The sequence below is a fragment of the Silene latifolia genome, chromosome 7 (assembly GCF_048544455.1).
Source record: "Silene latifolia isolate original U9 population chromosome 7, ASM4854445v1, whole genome shotgun sequence".
Taxonomy (NCBI): domain Eukaryota; kingdom Viridiplantae; phylum Streptophyta; class Magnoliopsida; order Caryophyllales; family Caryophyllaceae; genus Silene; species Silene latifolia.
In genome coordinates, this window is record NC_133532.1 from 599,412 (window position 1) to 619,564 (window position 20,153).

Sequence of the window (20,153 nt, forward strand, 5' to 3'; positions counted from 1 at the left end):
CTTATATAAAATGCATAGAAGGAAGCTAAAGATAAGAAATAAACCGCGCTAATATATACTAGAAAGCATCGGAACTAGGCTAGTTAGGGGACTAATTGTGCGTAAATACGAGTCACATCAAATATCCCCAAACCGAACCTTTCCTCGTCCTGAGTAAAGAGGTGACTAAAACTATGACCGTTACTAATATTACTAGCCGATGTGAGATAATTAGCGGGTCTCACTCCGCCCCTTCAACTCACAACAAGACATCCATGGGTTAAGATGCCTTCTTGTAAGGCAAGGTTGGGCTTGCCAAAATGGCGATACATCCAAGCATTAAGCACTCAAAACAAGTAATGGATGCCATCTACAAAAGAATAACCACTTTTCTCATCTAAATGGCGGAAATCATCTACACGGTAAGAAATTTAAGGGTACATACTCCATCATAGATATTGGTTCTCCTAGTTACAAAGTCTAAGAGGATACAAACAAGTCACCTCCAAGTTGTGTTAAACTAGGCTACTTTCGTCCACAATTTCTAAATTCTTTTGTCCAGAGCCAAATCCCTATGGTGTTAGAAAATACTGTAGGATCGCGGAATTCCCCCCTTGCCTAGACAAGAAGATGGGTCGTCCCCTCTCCACCATGCAACAAAGATAAGATCATCAATGGATAAAAAGGATTCAAAGTGTATGAGTTTCATGATGATAGTTTGCTTTTGGGTTTATTTTTCCCCCCATTTTTGTAACATTTGACATTGAAAAACATTTCTTGCCATTTTTGATGTTTGGCATTTTGATACTTGGCAATTTCAATTTTACAGTTTTGAATATTTTCCAAAGTAACCTCATTTGTAGCAAGGGTAGTTCTATTAAAGAATAGAGTCTATTTTTGCTCCTCTTTTCATTGATGCAATTTGCAAACATTGGATTTTGATTTGGTACTTGAACTCAATTTGATATTTTTGTGCCTATTCCCTTTTTGTTGACAAAAAGATGATAGAAGTGAAAGCACGGTTGCATGGCATCAAGGGTCACCTTCGAATAAACGGTAGCCAAGGATTTATCACACCACAAGGTACTCTAGACTAGGCCTTAGACCATGGGACAAAAGATACTAGTATGACACATCCGAGGGTGTCTTGAGAGTATTATAGCAAACAAAGTCTCAAGGAGAAAAATTATCTATAAGGGCTTTATATACACTTGTCAAGCTTTTCAAATAGGCATTTTCACAAAATTTTCTACCATGTAAACTACATGCCATGATGCAACTAACATATATACAACTTTAATGCATATGCTTCTATTAACTAAAATTCCACATAATCTAGATGCAACTCCTAACAACACTTAGATACACAAACCCCAACAACAAAATACATCACTTCCTCCTTGACATGTAAGCCCATCCCCCTCATACGAAAAATGAACAGAAATGGAAGAGAAATAGGGATTAGAACGATCATACCAAGCGGTCTTCACATTTCCTTGCTAATGCCTCAAATGACGTGTCATATCTATGTGAGAAGAGAACAAAAACACAAGTATATACAGTTCTACACCACTAAATTAAAGAAAATGTTTTTGGTTTTTGCAATTTTCAAATTTTTATATATTTTGTTTTTATGAAATTAAAGAACATATTTTTGAGATATTTTTCGAAATTTTTCAATTTTTATGCATTTTGGAATATAAATTCTCACCCCCCACTTTATTTTGGACATTGTCCTCAATGTACATGTAAGAATAGGAATAAAAAAGAAATACATGTTTTTGGATTTTTGAATTTATGGAAATTAAGTACAAATGCAATGATATGATATGAATGAATGCATGCTCTAACTACATGCAATTCTATATGACATATATAACAAATGAATGCAATCTAAACTACACTAAATGATGCATGTTCTCACCTATGATCAAACTTCCCCAAACCGATTTAAGAACTATTTTTAGTGTAGGAGAAATGAGGTTTGGTCATTTGTGACTATGCAAATTTAACTATATGCAACTAAATACATGAATCATGTGAAATAAATTACGATGTAAGCTAATCTAAAATGCAATGCACCTATACATAAGAGATAGGAAAAGAGAGATATCATACAATGGAGGTGGCATGGCCAAGTGTTTCTAGCCATTGTATCCTTCATCATCATCATTGGGTCCTCCATACCCACTATACCCTCATTGCTCTTCGTAACCTCGTCCTTGGTATCCCCCACCTTGGCCTCCAAATTCCCCTCCTTGGTTGCCATGATTAGGGAACAAGAGATGTGGTTGAGCTCATGATGGAAGAGGGCCCTAGGATTGATGTACCCTTGTTGAGCCATGTTGTAGTAGGAGGGGTATTGGGCCAAGTAGTTGTCAACCCATCCATCGTGCACCCTAAGTTCAACACATTGCATGAGTGTCATCAATTCACCCATGGATAGGGCTTCCGAATCTTGGGGGACAAAAGGCATATGTGTTGTGGGGTAGGGTGAAAGGAGCACATAAGATGGTTGTTGGTGTGGTCCATCACCCCATTCCGGCATTTAAGGAGGTTGGTGGTGTACTTCTTCTCGCGGTGGTGGGTGATCATAGATCTCAATGGGTAGAAGGTAGCTTGGCCTTTGTGAGTATCGGCTCAAGCGGGGCTCGGTAGGTGGTATATTCCACCCCATTAGTACAGGTGATGAGCATCCCCTAGTGAACCATTCTACACTCCCAGCTTCATTGCATTTACACCACCGGTGGAGGTAGAATATGACATGTTCATCAATCAAAGTACTTCCTTTGAGCTTGGCATACCTTCCATCAAAGTTGAACCCGGGGGAAAGTCCATTGGCCAAAATTGTTACTACCCCTCCCATCACAAAAGTTTTGATTTGAGAAATCCCCTGTCCAAAATCATTAAATCTTGTAAGCATCTCAAGGGGTGTGTTGAAGTTGAAGGGCCTTGTCCCTTGCACATTCAAGTAGGACTCAAAAAAATTCAAGTCGAGAAGGGTGCATTTGTCTTGTTCTACCCTTCCAAGAATAGTCCCGACCACGAATCGTTCGCTAATCCTAATCACCGGATGTTGGATAGCAAAAGTGTAGCATTGTTTGAAAGAACTAAATTCTCTCCCAGAAATAGCCCACCAAAGGTGGTTGATAATAAGGTCAGAGGGCTTGTCGGTGTCTTTCTTTGGCACCTCAAGACCAGAGATCCCCGCAAATTGGTCTAAGATTAACCTATAGGGAATATTACAAAGACGGAACTCCATACTGACATCTTTTCGTCAATTAGTGACAACACGGAGGCTACACAAAAACTCTAACGTGAGGCTTAGGTAAGTGTCTTCATGAGCATAAAACATCATCTCTAGACCCATGCCATTGAAGAATAACTCCGTTTGTTGCCTTATACAAAGTATTTCCAACACATCAAGATAAATGAATTGAGTAGGTTCATAACTCTTACCTAGCAATTCCTCAAATCGTTGACGGTGTTCATCTTTGATGAAATGCACCTCCGAAAAATGCTCAAGTTGTTCAACATCCGGTATCATTTCATTTTATTGGCCCCTTGCCTCTCGTGAGGCGTTTGAGGTAGCACCCTTTCGACGTTTGGTTCCGGTCTCGGCGGTCTTCTTGCTTTTGCTCCTTAGAAACAGTATTGTTTGACGTGGTTGGTAGGAACTTTGATCAGAAACCATGGATTGATGTTTTTGTAATGGAGATTGTAGGAAAGATGATGAGATGTGGTTGTAATGATGCTAAGATAAGGGAATAGGGATGGTGGGGGGGGCGTATTTAACAAAGAAATATGCTGGGATGAGTGGGTTGGGGATCGGGTTCGGACGTGCTGAAGTTCAGCCCTGCGTTTTTCTTCATGTGACCCGGGCATCCTAGTATCGGCTCGAGCGTCCCTCTATTTGGGACGGGCATCCTGAGGATGAGATGGGCATTTTCTGTGTCAGGACTTTCACCTTTGTTTCCCCCAGCTGCGGGTCGAGCGTCCTCTGAAAGGGATGGGCGTCCTGCCTCTTTTCTTGTCAAAATTAAGGCTTAAGTTAAGCCTTTCCCTTGCACCCTTTGTGATCCCCTCTTATCATTGTGTCCTTTCCTGAAAATGAATTAAAGAGTAGATAAGAACTCTCCCTCACAACTCTCATGTAAAGACTAAAGGATACATGTAACTAATCTAAAATGTAACTACCATTATCATACAATGTAAGGCTTATAAAGAGTATATTACAAATGGTAGTTTGAGATAGGACTCCACCAAACTAAGTTGAAATGACAAATTCCATTATCCATGGAGCTCAATGCTCTCAATAGTTGACCAAAAGCTTGTGAATGGTCCTCAAGTAAGCATAAGTAAGTTTTGAACCATTTCAAAATAGAGTAAGGCCAATCCATAAGGGACCTCCCTTTGAACTCCTTCCTCTTATCCTTTGCTTTGTCATGATGGCCTTTCCGGCTCTTGCAACTAGCAAACTTGAGATTCTTGTCATATGGGGTTTTCCGGTTGCTCCTATTTTTTCCAAAGTTGATGACGGAAATTCTTGTATTAATCAACCCTTCAAGGATAGAAGGTGAATTTTGATGGCTTTGATGATGGGGTAGCTCGGGAGTTGGGATTGTGGGCGCCAAGTTTTCACAAGTAGGCTCCCTGTTAGATTTGTCCATGAGTTTCTCCACCAAGTAATTCTTGTATGACAATTTGAATTTCATGAGAAGGTCCATAATGTCATTTTCAATAATCACGGGCTCCATAGTGGGTGTGAGAGGGTCCTCGTGTTCAATAAGGAAGAGGCATTCTTCCTCTTCATTAAAGTAATGTTCAAACTTCTCAAGGATGGGTTCCTTAAGCAAGTTAATCCCATAACTCTATTCATCATTTGAGTCCATATTTCCCTCATCATCTTCTTCCATGAATGCGTCATCATTGCTTTCTTTATATGAATCATAAATAGGGGCTTCACTTCTCCTCAATAACTCTTACTCCACCATCTCAATGTTCACATCAAAAGTCACACCCTCATACTCACAAAGGCTAAGAGTATTTGGTTTGCTCAACCTCATATCTTCTTCCTCAAAGACCACACTTTCATACTCACAAGAGCTCAAGGAGATTGGCTCTTCCAACTTCACATCTTCCACATCAAAGGTTATTCCTTCATATTCACATTCATGATCAATGCTTAAGAGTCCGTGAGAAGTGGTTGGTTGGGTTGCCTTCATTTAGGCAATTCGAATTGCCAACTCCTCACCTTGGGTAACAATGCTTCGAACAACATTGTTTCTATTTTGTCTCTCTTCTAGAACTTGTTTGAAGAAATTTTTTTGATCCCCCATCATTTGTAGAACCACATTTTGAATGTCAAAGTTAGACTCATATTTTTATTGTGTGTGGGTGTGAAAGTAGTCATATTGTGGCGTTTGAAATGAGTCTTGGGTGGATGGGAATTATGGGTAATGGATGTGGGAATTTTGGTGGGAAAAGTTGGGATAGTAGTTAGGATTTTCATTGTATGAGTAGTAAGGTAGGTTTGTGTTGACTTTCTTCTCAAACTCCCTATACCCATTATAGTCATACTCAAAAGATCCACTACATACTTCATGTGTCAAGTCTTGAGCCATCATCATAGCTAAGACAAGAAAATAACTACAAGCATGGAAACTACAACAAAATGGTAAGAACGACCTTAAGGAACAAGTTCCTCAAGGTTACAGCAAAACTAAAATAGACAAACAAGTAAGAACTTAATCACAAAACACCGTCCCACGCAACAGCGCCATTTTGATGAGCGTTGTCGTCGCACGCTAAATCAAACACATTTATATTCTCAACAAGCAACTAGATAGTGGTTAAGTCGAGGTCGATCCATGGGACGGTGTGCTTTGGGTTCTAAGTCTATCTATCTCAATTTATGCTAGTGTCAGAATTGATTTGGGTTTGAAGTTGTGTTCTAAGCTACAACAAGGAAATGTATACAATTAAGAAACAAGATAAGTAAATAGAAACAAGGGTGTAAACAAATGATAAACAATACTAGGAAATCATGGGATCATAGGGGAATCATGGTGAAATAGCATAAATGAATCATATAGATGCAAGCAATTATTATTGTTGGAATCAAGTTAGTGTGTATATCTTACAATTCCTAGGGAAACTTAGTTCTCGGAGCCGAGTCGGATAAGACTTTACAACACCTACAAGTCGACTTGGTTTTCCCTATTCATGGTGAGATAACATAAATGAGTCCTAGGAAGGTTTGGGTCCCAGAGCCCAGTCGGTCAAGACATTACGACATCTACAATTAACTTAATTCTTCCTAATTAACTATATGCATGGTCTAACAAGCCTTGAGTTGGTTTATATCTTACAAGTGTTGTTGAAAGGATAAGAGAAACATGCTAGGTTGCCAATCAAGCATTTCATCAAATATGACATGTGCATAAGTTGGAAATACAATAAGCAAGTATTCATATGAGCTCATTAAGCATACATTTATCCCATAATTTCTCCCCTAATCCCCCACTAATCCCTAGTTAGGAAAATACTCACTCATTATCATGGAAAACATGTTAACAATGGTGTCAATCATCTTAACAAGTATAAACATGATGGAAGAGTGAAACAATAAATAATAATTAAGTAAAGAGTGAAGAAATTATACCAATCTTAAGATGAACAAATGGAAAGGAAAGAATAATAGAAGAGAACATGATTGATTGATGAAGAGTTGTCAATTCTCCAAATAATAACCCAATAATGTTCAATTATCCAATAAGAAATCTTGAACAATAATTAAGGAAAGATTCAAGTGCAATTTGTGGAATGATTAAAGATTAATTTATTCTAATCTACTCCTAAACTAATCTAAGGTAACTTAATCCCAACTAAGAGGACATTTTTCTAATCTAAGAGGACATAATCCTCAATTTATTATACAAAGAGTATTTATAGTGGCACAAGGATTAGGTTAACTAAGGGCTTAAATGACGATTAGTCCCTTTAATATTCGTTCAAAGCCTTGCAAGTCCTGAAAAGGGACGCTTGACCTCTTGCTCGAAGATAATCATGATGTATAGGGAGACGCCCGACCTGGCATGGGGGATGCCCTTCCAGAGCTTGGGGACGCCCGGACTGACTTTGGGTCGTCCGTCCTCAAGGGCTTTTCTTCTTCCTCTTGCCTGGCTGCCTCGTGATCCATGGGAATCATTAAGTAGCCGTGGGGGTCCTTTGTCATTGACCAATTCTTATTTTATTGACTTTGGCCTTTAGTGTTAATCTTCTCTTCGTTGCTTTGACGTTATATGCTATCAATTTAGTCCCGCTTCACTTCATCTAGCCAAGTTAGTGTTCTTCTCCTACAAAGGACACCAAACCTCATATAAAATGCATAGAAGAAGCTAAGGACAAGAAACGAGCCTAATACATACTAGAAAGCATCGGAACTAGGCTAGTTAGGGGACTAAATGTGCGTAAATACGAGTCACATCAGCGGCACATGTTCTCTTGTTGGTAGTTCTCTGGACTCTCTGCATGCTGCAAAAACATGTTTTCAACAAAAAATTTCCGGATTTTCACGATTATTAAAGCAAATTTCGGAATTTTTCGAATTTTAAAAGACGGATTTAAAACGGGTTTTTCAATAAAAATACGCAAAAGGAATGCTAATCGGGTTGTATTATTATCATTAAGAATTTTATAGCCTCTTAAGATGGATATAATTAGCAAAAATCAAATCTTGAGCAAACCCTAGAACTTTTCGGTACACTAGTAAACGAATCCGGGGGTTGAAAATCATTCTCCCTCTAATTTAAACTATAATTAAAGCAAGTTTCACTAGTTTACAACATCTAGAATATGATTTCAAGGGTTCTAAAGTGAAAATTTCAGTTCCTAATCAACAATAAGTATACTAAACTTTGAAAATGAATTAGAACACATTACCTTGAAGTTGGAAAGTAGATTGATTGTAAAGATGAGCAAAGTATTCAATTGGAGAAGCAATAAGCACAAAATCACCAAAACTTTGTTAAGGGAAACTTTTAAGAGAAAGTTTGTGTGTGTTTTAATGAAATAATGCTGAAAATTTTGAGTAAACGATGTTTATAGGGTTTCCAGAAATAACTTGAAGAACCGGTTAAAATAGGGCACTCGGTCGAGTATTGGGTACACTTGGTCGAGTACCCTCTACTCAGTCGAGTATTCTGGTGCACTCGGTCGAGTGCTCAAATTGCTAGATTATACCTGCCTCTATCTATTGGGCACTCGGTCGAGCAGGCCTAGCACTTGGTCGACTATGATGGACTCGGTCGAGTACCCCTATGAACTCGGCCGAGTTCCCAAAATAATGAATGAAAATCGTTGCACAATAGCATCATTACTCCTGCAACACAAGAAACGCTGTTCAGAGTCTAAGATACACTTAGAGCTCGTCACAAATCAGAATCTATTACTACTACCAACGATTCCTCTAGCAAGTTTGCACATAATTACCGCACAGATTGCTAACACAATGCACTCAACATGTACATGCTAACATCTTGTCTACACACACCGTGTAATTCATCTTAATGCACTTATACCTTGCAGCATTGATACTCAAATTTCACACATACCGGCTTCACATACACACACAATGCCGACACCCTTACTCAACTATTCACGCACACATTCCAATCTCGACGGTCGTAAGCACATTCACATACTCATCCTCTTGTCTTTCAATGTATTCATGCTCATCCAATTCCACGTACCAAGCCACACATACAACAACCAAAATAAGTCACACATCACTCTTAAAACCTACGCATATCGGCTCCTAACCAATCTACGCATATGACTACCACAGACAAACTGTATATAACACGCAAGCATACAGATAATTCCCGACTCTTTAACCACCACGAAGTTTCTGGTTTAAGCATGTTAGGCCGGGATTCTGGAATGAGGGCGCCTTCTCACCCAAAACAACCATAAGAGGGCTTCTAACATACATACACCAGGTTCATTTTAATTGACACCCTACGTTCATTAGATTCATTGGTTTCAGGTTCCAAAATCGTCGCTCTGATACCACTTTGTAACACCCCCATTTACCAAGGAGCCTTCCCAGACCTTCCCTAGTAAGTAAAGGGCGTTGCCATCTTTGTTGCCCGAGGTAAAGTATATCAAATTGGCAATAAAAGAACAATTAAAGCTTTATTAAAGTAAACTCGTTAAACCGTTACAAGGTCCAAACCATAAACTAACTTATACAGCGGAAGGTACAAAAATACTAAAGTGACACTATCTGCTCTAAGCGATCTCAACACCGACACGCTCCCACTATGGGTACCAACTAAGCTTCCAGCTATCAACACACCTGATAAGACTATCTGCTCACCATTTGTCGGCAAGATTAAATGGATCACGACATACACACAATAAGAAGAAACACAACACACACACACACACACACACACACACACACACACACACACACACACACACACACACACAAACATGGTCACACACACACACACACAAACATGGTCAGTCTACTATACAATCAAAAATAAGCTATAGTGAACGATCCATCCAACATAAACAATTCCTGTAACAATCATCAATCTTCACTCCAACACAAGTGACTGAACCGCAGCCCGGACACGACTACACCCCACATGAAGTAGTTCTGCCGGGTTACCCATCGCAACAGTAACTCACTCCACCAGTGGTAGACCACAAGCATGCCACCTAAAGCCCCGCTCGTTGCAACGAGGGAACCCAAATCATTAATGTGCATATCCCCCTTGTGACGGGAGCCACAAGGGGTGAAGACCATCTCCCGACAATGGATTAACAATCATCCTAGAAATAGCAACGATAATACCAAACAAACAACATAACCATGATACCATATCAATGTTAATCATACAATCACCACACCACTCACAATAAACCATATAGAAGAACTGAGTAGGGGAACTGAGTAGGGGAAGCCCTACCTTTAGCAATTCTCGCGCAACACCAATCATCACATGCGTACAAGGGACACCGTCACCGACACTACCTACAGACAACGGTATAACCCTATTACACTAATAATAAAATGCGGGAAACTGACGGAAAAATCTGTCAGTAACAGCCACTTTCCGTCAGTAATCCGCTTTCCTGACGGAAAATCCGCTAGGAATACGCGTCACTACGATTCGTCACTAAAAACGCCATTGTGACGGAAATTCCGTCAGTAATTAGGAATACTGAAGGAGCACTGACAGTTAAACCGTTATACATAGCAGGCTCATTATTGAAAATTGTTGTGTCTTACGGAATATCCGTCAGTAAAGTCAACGACATATTGACTTTACTGACCGATTTTCCGACTGAAATAAGACATGTGGCATTATCTCTGGCGGAATTTCCGTCAGGAAAGTCAACTAAGGTTTGACTTTCTTGGCAGAATTTCCATGAGGACTATTTAAGGTAGGGGTTGGAAACAGCAGCTTGTTGCCCAGCCATGATGTCTATTTGGATCATTTCAAATCAACATATACAACCAAAACCTACAAAACACATACAAACATCGACTGCGAAGCAGGAATCCATTTTCATGTCGACCGCAAGTGCGGGAATCAAGAGTAGCCAACAAAAAAATGAACGCGATTGGAAAAATAAAGTTATTTACATAAAAAATTTGTCAAATTCGTACAATGTCTTACTAATGAAATACTAACATAATCGTACATAATAAGAAATGTTTCTTACATACTAACATAGATCATAGATGACAATACTAACCTAAAGGCTGAATGGGATCACTATCTCCAAACCCATGCCCATCGTCCGCAAAGTCGTCTCTACGATATCGAGGGAAACCTGAGCACGAGTTTGGGGGTTATGATGCCTGCATATTAGCCCAGGCCTTTTGCATGGCTTCCATCTGTTCAGCCTGTGATCTTGGAAGACAATTTCGTCAACAGGAACATTAACATGTGATCTTGCCTGGATTTAAAAATCGCGGACCATTGATTATCTTTCTTAGTGGTTGGATAACGAGCACAACAAACTTGATCTTCGAACATAAAAATTCTCCACAGTTCCATAGCACATAAAAATGAGCTTCTTCATACTCTTTTATTCAAGTACCTCTGAATACGTTTCCCGGTTGTAGTTCTCATGTCATCATTGAATAACTTGGATAATTTAAAATTTAACCGATCATCGGAATTTACACTAACATCTAAGTATTTCTCTTTTCTGTCACTGTGATCTTCGAAATAAAGGGAAGCCCACACTTCATCACCCGTTAATTTTGATGCGGCTATGCGATTCTCAGTTTTCCTGTTCATTAGAAAATGCTTACAATTGTTGCAGAAAGGATGACCAGGTACCAAGAAATCACGGTGACAATCGAACCAACAAACCTTGCCACTATGTTTGAGCAAAAAAGATCTATGATCTTTTTCTTGGCAATATAGACAAGCACGGTACCCACTTGTGAACCAACCGGAAAGCATCTCATATGCCGAGAAATAGTTGATCGTCCACATTTTTTTTTGGTAAAATGTAAGTATATTAATGATGTGACCATAATTAGAGCATATTTATTCCCCGAATTAGCCTTGTTCCCATGCTTTTTAGTGCATATTTCGGTCATTTATTGTTTTTAGTTCTTTGTTTTGCATATTCTTTGAGGTTTTGTGTCCTTGGTAGGAAAGGAGTGCAAACCTTGCATTTTCATGGCAAAATGAGGCTAAATTGATTGAATTCATTGACCAAGCATCAAGGAGAGACAAGATTAGAAGGCCTTTGTACATATTATAGTAGATGGGCAATGATGAGAAAAGATCTCTGCATCCCCGAGGAAATCCTCAAGGATTTTATGAAGAAAAAGGAAGAAAAGAAGAAGGAAAGAAACTGCCTGACAATCCGTGCGGATTGCCCTGAAGACGCCCATCCACCACCACAATCCGAGCGTCTTCCTCCACAAGACGTCGGGCAGAACCTCCAGAAGACGCCCGTCTTCACCCTCTGAAAGACCGTCCAGAAGCTCCCAAATCCGCCCGTGCCGTGTCAAAAACGCCCGGATTGTAACACCCCACGGTAATTGAAGAGGTCCAGTGATAGGCTTAAATGACTAGTGCTTAAAGGGATTGGAAGTACTACTCATATCAACAAAGTGCACTTTCTTTTATGGTCATCCATGCGAAAGAACTCCAAAGTTAAGCGTGCTTGACTGGGAGTAGTCTTAGGATGGGTGACCTCCTGGGAAGGTTTCCGGGATGCGCATGAGTGAGGACAAAATGCGCTATAAAGGATTTGTGTTGATCTGTGGGCCATGTACACAGCCTGATGAGCTATCATAAGTAACCGCTCCCGACCCGGTTTGGGTCGGGGTGTTACACGGATTCCCAGACAGTTCCATTTCGTCTTCTATAAGCTTCAAGGAAGGATGCACATCTTTTTCTAAGACCGGCAAAAAAGAGACCGTAGTCTCCCTAGAGACCGGCGATTCCTCAAGGACTTAATCGTCATTTAAGCCCTTAGTAAACCCTAGTTTATGTACCTAATCCCCACTGTAAATACCCCATTAGTCTACTTGGAAGAGCATGTTCTTCTTAGCAATCTTTAGTGTAGTTAATATCAATCAAATCCCTCTTTAATCTTGTAATCAACATTTAATCAAGTTTTAATACAAGTTTTATTTCCTTTATCTCTCTCTTGTTCATCCTTTATTTTGGGTAATTGAAGATTATTTGGGTTATCATTGGGAGATTGACAACCTCTCAATCAAGTATCAAGTACTTCTTTTATTCTTTGCTTTATTATTGGAATCATTAGTAGGTATAATTCTCTTAATCCCTTTTTAATTATTGTTAATCACTTTCATTTATTCATCATGTTTCACTTTGTTGGTATGATTGACAACCTTGCTAGCATGTTCAACATGATAATGAGTGAGTAGTTTCCTTAGCTAGAGTTAATGGGTAATTAGGGGAAACCAACATGGGGAATGATTCATGCTTAAATTAATATGCTTTCATAGTTTATTTGCTTGCTTGTTGTGATCTCAACTTATGCACATGTTATGTTTGATGAAATGTGTGCCTATGAATCCTTGCATTTTTTATCCATCACCTATCTTTTCAATGAGACTTGTAAGACATAAACCAACTCGAGTATCATTAGACCATGCATTTTGTTGAGTAGGGAAGATTAAGTCGACTTTTAGGTGTTGTACAATCTAATCGATTCGGCTCCGGGACCCAAACTTTCCTAGGATTGTAAGATATAAACCAACTCGATCCATCACAACAATAATTGCATGCTTATAACTTGAGAATATGTTTGTATGATCAATTCCTATGAATCCCCTATGACCCCATGACACCCTAGTGCCTTTTATCAATTGTTTACACCCCTTTTTATTCATCTTGCTTGTTTACTTTCATTGCAATTTAGTTTAGTGATCTTCTACTTCAATCCCCAATTGTGACACCCTTAGACACCACTAGTTGCAATAGAAATCTCATTTCAATTCCCGTCCCTTGGGATCCGACTTTTACTTGCCTCTTTACTAATTGTAGAGTTGTTGATGAAGTTATAAATTGTGTTTTGGTCTAGGTGCTCCTAACGACAAGTACATAAAACTAAACCCGAGGGAACACAACCAAAAATGGCGTCGTTGCCGGGGACGGTGTTAACTTGATTTAGATTTTCTTACATTGTTATTAGTTGTGTCTTTCTTTGCCTTGGGGAAGTAAAAGTCCTCAAGGTTTATTCTAATTGTTTTCGAGTTGTTTGATATTTTGCATGTCTAGAAAGATCACAAGGTAACTTGTTACCCTTTGATCACGAAATTAAAAGGACTTTGACAACCAATAGAAGACTTGCTAGGAGAACTTTGAGAGGTATTGGTGAGGTTGTAGATATTCAACCAAATACTATTGAGTTCAACCCTTTTGCAAGAGAAGGCGAGGAGAACCCAACACAAAATCCAACACAAAATCAATCCACAATGCCTAAGTTTTCATCAAATTCTGTACCCACCGAGGAGAACCTACCCAATGGTACTCCCACACCACAACACTTAACCGGAAATTTTATTGCCAAATCCGCATTTATCCAATTAGTCGAAAGAAGCCAATTTGGGGGGATGCCAAGTGAAGACCCTCATTCTCATATGGAGACTTTTTGTGACTATTGTGATGCGATTTCTCAAACCGGTGTAACTCAAGACCAAATTCGATGGGTCTTATTTCCTTTTTCTCTAATTGGCACCGCGAAACAATGGTTTAAAGGCCTTGATAAGGCTACTCTCGGAATTGATTCTTGGAAAAAGTTGGCTCTAGCTTTCTACAAAAAGTTCTATCCACCGGAAAAGACTAACATGCTAAGAGCTCAAATTACGGGCTTTAATCAAAGAGATGAGGAATCTTTGTATGAAGCTTGGGAGCGATTCAAGGGAATTTGTCGCTCATGTCCTCATCATGGACTTAGCGAGTGGTTCTTGGTACAACAATTTTGGAACGGTCTTTATGAAGATTCAAGGAACATTCTCAACATGGGATCAAATGGAATGTTCACCGAAGTTGTTGACAATCAAACTTAGAACAAAATTGAGGAAATGGCGGTCCATAACTCACAATATAGTAGACCTCGCAAGGCTACTAAAGGAGGAAAGCATGAAGTGGACTCCATTACTCAATTGGGTGCTCAACATAGTGCTCACATTGATACCATCAATTTGAAGTTTGAAAAAGCTATGGCTAGACTTGAAGAAGCCTCAAAATCACCAAAGCATCATGTTAATGCCATGACGGCATCTTCATCAATCCCAAGTGGGATATGTGAGAATTGTGGAACTTTGGGATATGACCAAAGTGAATGTAGGGGAACAAATGAACAAGTGAATGCTTTCCAAGCATACAAGAGTGGAACCCCTTATTCAAACTATTACAATGAAGACACCAAATTCCATCCAAATCTCTCATACAAAAGCCAAAATGTTCAAAACCCTCAACCAACATACACCCCACCTCCCATGAGAAACTAAAATCAAAGACCCTTTTACAACCAAAACCAAGGTTACCTAAATCAAACTCCATACAATCAAAAAAATTATAACACCCCTATATTCAGAGGAGCCTTAGCTAGGCCTTCCTTAGCATATAAGGGCATTACCATCTCGATTGCCCGAGGACAGTAATAATCAAATGTCGATAAAAGAACTATTATGTTATATTACAAGTGATTTTAACCCAACTGACGATATAAAAGATACAACTCAAAAGCCACTCGCTATTACTATCAAATCTCGTGAAGACTAATCCCTGCCCGGACTCCAGCTATCAATGACATCAACACCTGCTAAGACAGACTGCTCACCATAAGGGATCACGACAGACACATAAAACAACAAGACAGCCACACAAGGTCAGTACTGAGATAAGACATGGCAAAACCAACGACATCCAGCAACACAACACAACACAATCAGTCACACACACAATCACACCAACTCCAATCAATCTCCGTCACCGACTGTCCACTGGACCAGCCCTGCCAGTGGGGGACCGCAGCCGTTCCCACCTAAGACCCGCTCATCACACCGAGCGATAACCCTGTCCCATTAATGTGCACATCCCCTCCCGTGGCGGGTTCCACGGAGGGCGAAACTAGGGTGTGAAGCCACTCCCACAAGTGACTCCACTCAGCCGAGAACGCATCTCGAGAACCAGAGACAAACAATCACAATCAACAACTGCTGCAATACAACACAACTAACAACCGTATATACACTGCCACACAATCACAACCACAACACAACAACAACGACACAACAATCGACACAATAATCGACACACTAGACTATCTACAAAACTGAGTAGGCGAACCTACCTTTAAGCAACCGCAACCAATACATGCCAACATACGACATATCCAGCATTCAAGCAATGCCTATAACCACAACACAATCATCTATTACTATCAAGCAAACCCTAACTGCAAAGACAAGGATACGGATGATGATGACGACATACATATAAGGAGAAACTTGGCAAAAGGCTGCTACCCGACTCAAGTTACGCTCTCCCATGGCACAAGAACCTTCAAAAGGCTTCCATGGAGGTTTTATGGTGAAGGGAAGGGAAAGAGGCGACTAAAGGATTGAAGGAATGAGGCGGAAATGATTGCGGATTTAACAAAACGCGATTAAAACCCCTCGCCGAAAACCCGGTACTCGATCGAGTACCTCACATACTCGATCGAGTGACCCCCTACTCGATCGAGTAACCACGCTACTTGATCGAGTATCCTCTACTCTATCGAGTACCACCCATAACTCGTAACCCAAGATAGCTTTGGCACGCACTTCTAAGAACTATTACCGCTCCTAAGGTTAGTCAACGTTGATCAAAGGGTCTTTAAAAGGGCGGGTATTACAGTCTTCCCCCCTTAAAAAGAACTTCGTCCCCGAAGTTCAACTCACCTAACTCAAAGCACAAGACACGGAAACACGACAACATCACTACCCTTTCGACACAGGTCACTACTCCCCCGAAATACCATTCCCCTATGTCATCATCATCAACTGTCACTCTATATAGGTCGACTCATACAAGATATTACTTGAAATACTTAACACACCACAAACTTACACTATCACTTAGTAACCACCAACAACGCAAAACACATCTCATATCAACATGCCGCATGACCATACTACCATGTTACTCAACAACGCGATTCTATTACGACACATGGCACAACGACTATCAACTTCCACTTCGACGCATGAATTACTCAACGAACTAAAGTAACCAATTACAACTTCATACAATCAAAGTGACCAAAGTAAAAGAAAACTTTGTAAATAAACAACAAAACATTTTAAACGAACAACAACATAATCTCGAAATCAGCCTTTTCCTCAGCCTTTTTATTTTGCGACATTACTCTTCCCCTCTAAAAAGGAACTTCGTCCCCGAAGTTCACCACCAAAATACCACACATATTACCTATTACTTGCATCGTAACATAAATCAAAACCTTATTTTATTTATTATGGACATTACTCACGAATCATATACTCATTAAATTAGAAAACATGCACAAATCACCCGAATAACTAGCCGCCGTCGAGAAAACATGTTAAGCGTATCCTTTGAATTTGTATGTATATAACATTCGGTGAAATATAAGTTGTGGACAAAACGGATGTAAAACGAATGTAATTAGAATAATTACAACTTCACTATTCGTTGCAAATACACCTTTAAAACCAAGCACGACCTCCAACAATTTAAATGAACGGTCCAAACATGTTACTACTCCTTAATAACCATGTTAAACATCAAACATGCAATTATATAAAAATTAAACAATTTTAATTTTCGAAAAGTTCTTGTAACAGTGCTACTCGATCGAGTATGTAGTGGTACTCGATCGAGTGCCCGCTACTCGATCGAGTGTCTTAGCTACTCGATCGAGTAACTCTGAGATCAGAATGCGTCAATTATGTCATACCTGCAGCTACTCGACCGAGTGTGGGGTACTCTGTCGAGTACCTACAGGTCAAATTTATGGAAAACCTGTCATAACCCACATGTATATATACATAATCGTCGCATAACTTGAGTCGGAATGACTTCCCGACTCTCAAAATCCTGCAACAAAGTCATACTAGTAAATCCGGCCTTATGGCCAAGCATACAAATCCGAGAAATAAAAGTTTTAACAACCAACAACTACCATAACTAACGATGACTACCATCAACCGAACACAAGGTAAAGAATAGGAGTATCACTCCTCCTGCTGCTGCTGCTCCTCCTCCATCACCTCATCACCACCACTATCACCTCTCGAGGTGCCCGCTCCCGATGACCCGATACCCGTATCAACCCCCGCTCCAGCTACAGGACCTATGTACCATGGGGTCAAGCCACCATAAGCAAAGGACTGAGGCGTCCCCAAGCTGACTGATCCACCCCGTAAGAGTGGAAAACCCCACTATAGTCCCCGACTCCACTCCACCACATCGGATGAGGTCCCTCGGTCCCAATCCCCTGAGTGTACGCCATCTCATGCATATTCCTGAGTGTCAAAGTAGATGACACTCTCCCTGCTAAGTAACTCGATCGCGTCTTCGGGGTGTCAAGGTAGGGGTAGCACGGAAAAGGGTGCTGCTGTGGTGGTGCTACCGGCTTTGGTCTGGTCTCAGCGGTCCTCTCTCTCACTCGACGGGGTCCTCTCCCCAACCTAGGCCTCTCCTCCACTACCGCCACGTTCTCCCCCTTCTTCGGCTCGGGCATGACCTGGAGAATCATGTCATCAATGAGGTACGTCCTCAACTGTCGAGGAACGTCATCACTCTCCTCCTCCTCATCGAAGTCCACAGCTATGACCACCGGGTCTAACGACTATGTCGGTGGGAGGTGCTCAGGAGCCGGAATCTTCATCCAGCTCATGCCCCACACCCTCCAAGCAAGGCTGCCATTAGTTAAAGTTCTCAACCATTTCAGGTCGAGGTAGTAGTCACGGTCCATAATAGGCACCGGTGTAGCCAGAGGAACATACTCGGAAAAAGCCTCAAAGGTGGTTAGCTTTTCAGCTAACCGAGTGGTGATAGCGCCGCAACTCAAGTACCGGGAAGTGGTCGTAGCCATCAAAGCAAGGCTAGCGCAGACGATGGAAGGAGCATTAAAGACCACCCTCTCGGTCCGCTCCGGGTTGAGGTAAGACATCATAAGCAACACCTCATGATTGTTCAGTTTACTGATATCCGGTCTATCGTAAAGGAGGTTCGAAAGAGAACGAAGAAAGATCCTCAATGTAACATGATGAACATCATTAATCAGCATGTTGCTTGAGGTGGGAGCTGGCTTTCCGGTAAGACAAGGCATTAGGCGGCAGACACCGCACTCAGCAGGAATATCAGTGATAGAATCCTTGGGAGGCTTGGCCAACCCAAGGTGAGAAGCGAAAAGGTCCATAGTAAGCAAGAAACTTGTGTTCATCAACCGAAACTCAACGGTTTGGGCAGCTGGGTCATAACTAAAGGAGCTCATAAACTCCAAAGTAAGAAAAGGGTAGGAATGTTTCCTCAGCCGGTACAACCCCGTAAAGCCCAAGGTCTCAAATATGTGACGGACATCCATCTCTATTCCCAAATCCTCCAAAAGTGTGGTATCTACACACCTCGTTGGCATCATTTTGCGTTTTTGCAAAACCACAAAACGCTCTCTCTGTTTAAAATCTACAAACACTACAGAAGGGTACTCCGGTACCGCGGGTACCACGGGTCCACTCCCTTACCCAGTCTCAGGCTGTGAAGCCCTCCCCCTTTTGCTTTATCGGGTCCCTATGTTCAGTCTCGGCATCTGTTTCAACATATAACTTAAACCAAACTTGTATAGACATGTAAAGCACGTAATTCGTACAATTAAACTTTGAATGCCAAGCTAGGTACTCACGTCACCAACAAGTTCCCAATTTGATATATTTATATAATTCAGTTCATAGCAACTCATATCCAAAAGTTGTGAAAGGTTTAGCATGATATACATGGTTTACTCAACCCATTCTAACACCCTAGCATGATTCAAATGCTATTCTATACATATGCTTTAATAACATGCGAGATATTTGTATATGCTCATAGAAAAGTAATTTAGGACATATCATCATCAACCTTCAATATTAGAAACAAAACAACTCAGTTAGACTTGTCAGACGGTCTCTACAGCTGTAACTACTTGGGTATATTCACCATCAATTAACATCACCATTACCATGTTGAAGTTTACCCTTACTTAAACAATCATATGCAACACCAAACTTTCAAATATAGAAGACGAATTTCAATTTGGGGCACTTTTAAGACAGAGTTTTAAGGCAAGTTTTAAGACAAAAATCACCAATATCCAACTTTCAACAAGGTATATACAACATGTAGTACTCAATTTCATCATCAAACATTCATGAAAATTTCGGCCCACAAATCGGCAATTTCTAGCCTATTTTACAGCAATTAATCACCAACATTCATGAAAGGGAAGCATGTGAATCATATTACAACAATTAAAAGCAATAAATTATACATATGAATCGAAAATTTCAGATATACCCTCATCCCAACAACTTTAAAAGCATAAAAACATGTAAATAGGGAAGAAATCATACCTTGATT

General features: G+C 40.4%; 1 non-coding gene across 1 annotated transcript; it reads right to left on the reverse strand.

Moving 5' to 3' along the window:
• Nucleotides 1-14,350: 14,350 nt before the first annotated feature.
• On the reverse strand, nt 14,351-14,457 carry LOC141593457 (small nucleolar RNA R71). Its single transcript, XR_012521538.1, has one exon. It is a non-coding gene; the product is annotated as a small nucleolar RNA R71 (small nucleolar RNA).
• Between the last annotated feature and the right edge of the window lie 5,696 nt (nt 14,458-20,153).